The sequence below is a fragment of the Lissotriton vulgaris genome, chromosome 2_1 (genome assembly GCF_964263255.1).
Source record: "Lissotriton vulgaris chromosome 2_1, aLisVul1.2, whole genome shotgun sequence".
NCBI lineage: Eukaryota > Metazoa > Chordata > Amphibia > Caudata > Salamandridae > Lissotriton > Lissotriton vulgaris.
Genome location: NC_141687.1, coordinates 1,417,344,465 through 1,417,352,286, shown reverse-complemented (window position 1 = coordinate 1,417,352,286; position 7,822 = coordinate 1,417,344,465).

Below are 7,822 nucleotides of genomic sequence, written 5' to 3'. Positions count from 1 at the left end.
AGCAGTTTAACTTACAACAACAGTTACATGTAGTGTTGTGTGCAAAAGCTGCAAAATAGCAAAATGGTGTTTAAACTTCTAATAAGCTTATGCTAGCATAGCAATGTGTGCAAGCAGGGCCCTGTCTTTACTACAATCTCCCCTGATCGGAACACATACAAAAAGGGAGGCAATTTAGGAACACAGAGTTCAAGTTTGATTGAGACAGAACCAAGTTCATAATTTGCCAAACTGGATAATTGGAAGTAATAAGTTCCAAGTAGTACGGAAAAAATAAACAAGATAAACTGCCCATTATGGAAATGGGGAAAAAATAGTAATATATATATTATCTTTTTTAATCAAGAACAGTACACGTTGAACGATGGACGATTGCCAATTCAATCCATCAGCGTATAGGCACACTATGTTGCAACTGCCTCTAAGAGAGAGTCATTGTTCTCATCAGAAAATAATTCAGCCATCCAATTTAATTATGTGAAGGAACATACATGTTCTTTGATAGCCGGAGCCTCTAGCACCATTAGAGGACAACTCAGGTTTTCTTCAAGATAACTGCATGCCAGAAATTTATGGGCTGCAGCCCATATGTTCCAATTTCCTAGGACTCCACGCGCTGCCGCACAAGCCATAATCCTGATACCAGAACAGTCCAACTCATGAGCTACTAAGGGACTCATCAGTTGATCATAATCCGGGTTAGGAGACACCGTATTGCAGCGACACAAATCCAGAGCCCATTCAAAACAGCAATTAAGGCAATGGGGAACAGGTTGCACACATGTAAAGTACGATAACTGTTTCTATTTGGATTAAAGCTCTTTGATGTATATAGTGCCCTAGCAACGTAGTGCGAGAACCTGAGGTGGGGCGTCTGACTGTTAGATATATCCTACCAGCTACTGACCTTGAAACATCCCACTTCCGAAATGAATAAACGGGGAAATAAAACCATAACCCCCGCGACACGATCTCACACCAAGCTGTTGGCAGCTGAATTACAACCCCTACCAACTTTGACGGCTATCGATAAGATGCTGCAACAGACTATCGGTGTTGTGGTTAATTGTCAGAACCCATGATCCGCAAATTGTGATAATATCTCAGGCACAGCATCGCCTGGCGAGGTTGGAGGCAAGGACACTGACTTGGTCGGAAAAGGTGAGAAACCGGAACCTCAAGATGGCCGCTGGTTTAAGCCATGGTCAGCAGTCTAGCTTTTAGATCCTTAGAAGCCGAGGCCAGGTGATGCGCGTGATTATTCAGAACTGCGCACTTCACCAACGGCGTTGCCCCGAGCGGAAGCGCACTAGAGCTTCGGAGCAAGAAATATGACAAGTAAAACGCAGCGGAGAAAACGTTTAGTTAAAGTGTCTGATTCCTGAGTGTCACGCTTTATTAAAGGCGTGTGTTTGGTAATCTTAGTCACTGAGTGGTTTATAGAAAAGAAGCCTTCCGTGAATTCTGGCAGCAGTGAATTTGTTTCTGAGGAGAGGAATCGGAGGTTTTCAGTCAGCGGGAAGATAAACGTCTCAAGCAGCAGTTTCCCGACGTCAGCGGAATCCAGGCAGACTTGGTTCTGTGAGGAGAGTAAACAGAACGGAGATAAGTGACATTTAACTCGATAAAAGTATCAATTGAATCAAAGGTCTACTCATGTAATTCAAGTGGAGATATCACAGCTCGACTGCATATGTGGAAAATTGGAATAATATGTAGTAGAGGACTTAAAGAAATATAGGAGAATTGCAGTAATGAAAATCTAAGGATAAGCCTACAAGGTTGCTGGCAAGGCATAAAGAGAGAGGGAGAGACCCAGATCCACAGAGCAGAAAAGAAAAATAGGAAGTGAGTAGAGAGAGTATAAGGAGAGAAGATTAAGGTTAGGATTAGGGTGAAAAAAGATAAATAATATTGTGTCTTGTAAATTGCAGAAAAGAAGCATATCGAAAAGAAATACAGAAGTATACTGAACCATATCTAATCGAAGAGAAGGCAAGACTCTTGGCAGTTAATGGTAGGTAGGAGTTAGGAAAGTTGTAGAACAGAGTAGAGAGAAGACAATAGGTATATAGTTAAGATTGTTGTAATTTCCCCACAGGTTTCAAGCCAGAGAAGGTCTGCAGGTCGGACTGACAGCGAAGCCATCCAAGAGGATCTCTTCTTGTTTTGATTATTTTTTCTTTTATCCATTTTTCCCCTTCCCTCAGGGGTAATGGTTTGGAGACCTATTTAATGTAGGCTCATGGTCGTTGCCTATGGTGGGATTGGGAAGCTAGCATCTCAGTTCCCGTGCAGTTCTTCGTGTATCCTTTTGTTAAAGTCTGACATTAATGCTATCGAGAACACTGAGAGGAGGCTATCGATAACCCCAACACTAAGTATGCAAAACCCGGGAAGAGACATCTCAGCTACCACGACTGATGTCTTGGACACTAGCTCATTTTTGGCGCCATCATATGTAGACTTGCCCTGCAGTCAGAAGCCCGCTAAGACTTCTACAGACGTGCAGGAGCACCCAATCACCCTGTCTTCCCCTTCCCCGGAGAAAAGGACAGCAGTATGTAAACCATGCATGAGGAAAAAGAAAGGAAATATCCTAAATAAACTGGGTAATAATAAATTGGCAAACCATGACCTTGTGATACCAACTACCAGTACAACTGGCCCAACGCTAGGAATACCATGCTGGGTCACAAACATGGTTGCCGATTTACAAGCATCCCTGGAGCGGACTATTGTTGCCCAACTTAAGCCTCTGGTTTCAAAACTTGATAAACTCATTGCTGCTACAAATACAAAGGGGCGAGGGAAAATTGAGCCAGCCAAACAAGTGAGAAACTCTGTACCCCATGTTATAGATACCCCATCTCAAAGTGTCCCAAGAACTAGAGTAGTGGAAAGCAAAAACCCCCTAGTACAGACCGCTAATGTTGTAGCTACCCCAACTTCCCAAAAACCCACGCACGATCCATCACAACACCTGCCAAGGACCAACACTCAGAAGCAGATCTGCCAAGCAGCAGGAAACTTGGCAAATGCCATAGCGAAAGATATGCCAAAGACAAAAGAGGGCGATAAGGGGATCAACAACACTAGTTCGCCACCGAAACAAAGCCAAACATCAAGAACCTTTTCACGACAGCCACCAACAATTAACTTACCCCCCGAAGCCCAATCCTATGTGGTGGCACTCGCAGGAGTTCCTCCGTTAACTGAGGGGAAAAGAGAAAGGGAGACTGAATTGAAAAACAAGTGCATTCAGTGACTTAGTGAAAATAAACCCCTCCCGGGGCATGTCTCAGGGCAAATCCTGTCAGCCAGAAGAGTGGGTTGGATTGGGAGGAGCCCAAAGACAGTGGCTAGTGACGTGATAATTCTGAATTTTAGGGATGTCTCTGCTGTAGGGTATATTTGTAATGCCCCCCACTACAGCTCAGACACGCAAATATATCCTCTGCACCTCTCATATTTTTACCCCACTCCTAGCTTGGAACCATGTCGCCCTAGATTCACACACAATAACAGGGGGGGGTTTCCCACATCACATAGAACTTTAAATGGGGGGGTATTTAGGGAGGGCATGTCTTCCTACGGTTCACTACTCCCGATACAGCCACATTGGAATAGGTTCCGTGTTCTGGAAGATGTAGATTGACTTAGTCAAGGAGGAATGTCACCCTCAGAAGCCACAAATGTAGTACACAGAAGCTCAGGGGCACCAGAGGAAAATATTCTGCCACCAACGTTGAGGGAGGTTCCAAAAGCTGTTAACATAGTAAGGGAAAGGATTAGCAATAGGGGGATTAGGAAAGTCGAAGGACCAGAAAGCTCAGAAGAAGGATGCCTAAAATTGGTCTCCTGGAATATAGCCGGGACTAAAAAACAAGCTGCTTACTCCTGAGTGGGCCACCTTTATGGCAGCATATGACATCTGCCTGATGCAAGAGACCTGGGTACTAGAAGAGAGCTCGAGTGCGACCTTTGCAACGTTTGATATCTTGGCAGTATCCACGGGTAGAGGGCGCCCATCGGGCGGGCTATCAATTTGGATAGGAACTCACCTGGGAATCCAAGCAACCAAAATTCAAACAAATTCCCCGGACATCCAGTGTGTCTTAATAGAACCCCCAAGCCAACCCCTAATAGCAATAATAAATACCTACTCGAGACCATCAAGGAATGGCCAGGAATCAGCTACAGTTAGTGCCCTAAATTCCTTCATTCAAGGGCTAGACCCCTCTATTTCAATAATCCTCGGAGGGGATTTTAACTGCCAATTTGAACCTCTGGGTAGTCTAGAATTGGGTGACCAAGACGAGGTAGATGAACTATGGCATATCCCGGACCTGAATATTGCCCCCGTCAGGGCATGGACACCCCTTGTGCTCCAAATAAAATGTTCCTCCCTTGCGACATCCTTGCGGGCGCGCAATGGGAGATTGGACCCTGACCGCCCAGCAATGGCAACCTTTAATCGGGCAAACAAAACAACCATCATTGACTACCTAATGGTGGATGCTAAAAACTGGGATAAGCTGAAAGAATGTAGGGTCATTCAAAGACAGAATCTTTCTTTGCCAGATCTGTGTATAATTTACTTATCTATATACATTTTGATGGTCTTCTGGGGTAATTTAGCCAGCGGGTCATTCAAAGACAGGACAGTGATCACAATGCCCTGGTAGTAACTTTCAAACGAGGGTCATTTGGACTAACCACCCCTGACCACATACCTGCCACGATGACACTTCCCCTCACGCTGACTAATTACAGAAGGAGGGTTAAGTGGCCCCACCTTGTAGATTCAACCTCGAAGCTTGCCAAAATCTACCAACTCGCTATCCCTTTTATAGCGCAGATGGGTGACTCGCCTGGCTGGCAGCAGGCATTAGATACGCATAAACAGCTAGTTGAGGTACTAGGGGATGTGTTCTACCCCATAAGTAGAATTAAGAAGCATGTTCCAAAAACTCACCCCTGGTTTAATGATGCATGCAGGAACTCAAAAAAGGAGCTCCTTGCGGCAATTAAGGCAAAAGATAGAGAGAACATTAGGGCAGCTAGACTGATTTACAAAAAGGAGCTGACCAGGGGCAAAAGAGAGTGGGAAGAAGCCAGGTGGGAGGAACTCAGAGGTGCCCTTGTGACAAAAGATGCCAAACTATTCTGGGCATTAGTAAATTCCGGTGCAAATGATGGTGGGGGGACCCCTCTACCAAATATCCCCCCCTCAGTGTGGGAGGCACATTTCTCTGCACTCTATACTAGCCCTGTGACCGGTTACAGTGCCCACTTAGATAGGTCTGGGATGCCAGAGTTAGAAGGTCCCTCCTGGGTCTCTCCTGCCCAAGACCCCCCGCACGAGTGTCGACTGCGGGGGCCTCGGGCATGGAACACCAGATAGACCATAGGGACACCGAGTTGAGGATGGCCCCGAGAAGTGGTGAGAGTATTTCAGCAAAGGAGGTGGAGACTGCAATTATTAGACAACTCCCTAACAAAGCACCAGGCCTGGATAGGGTACCGGGTGACCTTTTCCGTTCTCAGCCAAAGATTTGGGCTCCGTACCTAACCGTATTGTTTAATGCGGTCCTACTGGGGGCAAAGTTACCCGACACCTGGGCGGGGGGCGAGATCGTCCCCATTTTCAAGAAGGGGTGCCCTTTGGAGCCGTCAAATTATAGACCAATCAGTCTCTTGGACACTACCCAGAAATTGATGGGCCGGATACTCCTGGATAGAATACTGGGATGGGCGGAGGAGCATGAAGTAATGACTACCCTTCAGGCCGGCTTTAGATCAGGATCTCGACCACGGACCAACTCTTTAGGCTGCAGGTCCTTTTTTGGAAGACTGTAAGTGTCGAGGGTGGCAGCCTCTACCTGGTCTTCGAAGACCTGCGGGCCGCTTTCGACCTTGTGCCGAGGGAGAGTTTATGGAGGGTCTTAAAAGATCTTGGCCTTCCTCCCTATCTATTGGAGGCCTTGAAGCGGTTTCATGAAGGGAACTATGCCCGGGTGTGGTGCGGGAAGAACGGGGAACTATCTGCACGTTTCCCTGTAACTAGAGGCGTACGCCAGGGCTGCGCCCTGGCTCCCACTCTCTTTAGTCTCTATATAAATGGCCTGGTGAGGGAACTTGAGAGAGTCAGGGATAGCGATGCCCCTTGGTTGGCGTCAGGTCGGGTGCCTGCTCTGATGTTCGCAGACAACACCCTATTGTTGTCGCGAACATCAACAGGCATCCAGCAGGTTCTGGACGGTTTTGTCTCATTCTGCTCCTCGCGGGGACTCGAGATCAATTTAGAGAAAACAAAATTTATGATCTTCGGTCCCCCGAAACGCACTCGCCCTAGCCCTACATTAAACGGCATCCTGCTCGAAAGGGTGAGAACTTTTGTATACCTGGGGGTCACTTTGACTGAGGACTTTGGTTGGGGCCCTCAGGTATCCAAATCTACCCTAAAGCTCTCACAGATTTTAGGGGGCATAGGTAAATTCCAGCGGACAACGCAATTTAAGCCCGTCTCCCCAGCGCTTGAAATCTACAGTGTTCAAGTTAGACCTGCTGTAACTTATGGTGCAGAACTTTGGGGACATTCGAGTACAGCAAGCCTTCTCAGGGTTGAACGGGCCTTTATGAGGAATCTGATTGGTCTACCCCAAAGCACCCCGCTCATACCCTTGAGATTTGACCTAGGTGTGGAGCCCATCTTTGAACTATTAGCGGCCCGACCCCTCCTGTACTGGAGAAGGCTCTGGACAGTACAGGTGCTTGCGGATTATAGAGCTGAGTTCGCTGCAGTCTGGGGGTCGTTAAAGAGTAAGAAAATACCCTGGTTGCTCCATATTAAAACTATTGCCTATCGAATAGGAATGCCCCAAATATGGGAGACCCCGGCAGAGAGTTGTCCAGTGCTGATGAGAACTGTGCTGCTGGCCTCTCTGAGGCACTACAACCTAAGTCTGCTGCACTGTTCGCCAAGTATGGGCAGGTTGTCTTCGGAATTTTTGCAGGTAAAACTCGTGCCCAGTAGGGAGGAATTTCTGGACCAAATAGAACCTCACCCTGCAAGAAAAACATATACACAATTATGGCACGGTTGCCTGCCACTTGGGACACTGACTTGCAAATGGGCAGGTCAAGAGGAGGGAATCTGCCCTATCTGCAACAATAGCAAAGAAGACATTGCCCATGTTTTGTTTTTTTGCCCTTCTTGTAGGGCAATCCGGAGAGCTTGGCTGGTACCACTATGTAGAAATCTGGGACTAAAACATTGTGCTCAAGCCGTTAGAATTTTAAAATATGATACAGCCCCCCTCATTGTGTTCTCGGTCTCCCGCTTTTTGTACGGTATGTGGCGCAGGAGGTCCACTTTGATTAATTGTGACTAATTTTAATGATGGCCATTTTTCGTTTGATAACTGATTGTTTAATAATGTCTTAACTGCTGGTTCTTAATTATTTATGTATTTTATTGTATGTACATACTTTGCTTGTGCTTTTATGGTCGTTGACCAAAATAAAGTTATCATAAACGAAACGATAACCGGAAGGATAATCCATATGCTACACTCAAGGCGGCCAGAGGTAGTGATTCATAGTATTCAAGCATGCGGTTGCGAATCTGGAGCAGCCGGGGCAGGCTTTCTTGTGACACAGGCTGTGCAGCCATTTTTGAGCAAGCAAATTAACAGCAGTACACCGGCAGCCAAGGCAAGAATTAATGATAAACCGCTGAAGATGTTGGAAGAAATAGAATGAAAAAATGCTGGTATCACACCAAATATAGTTTGGAATGTAGTCACAAGGCCAGAGC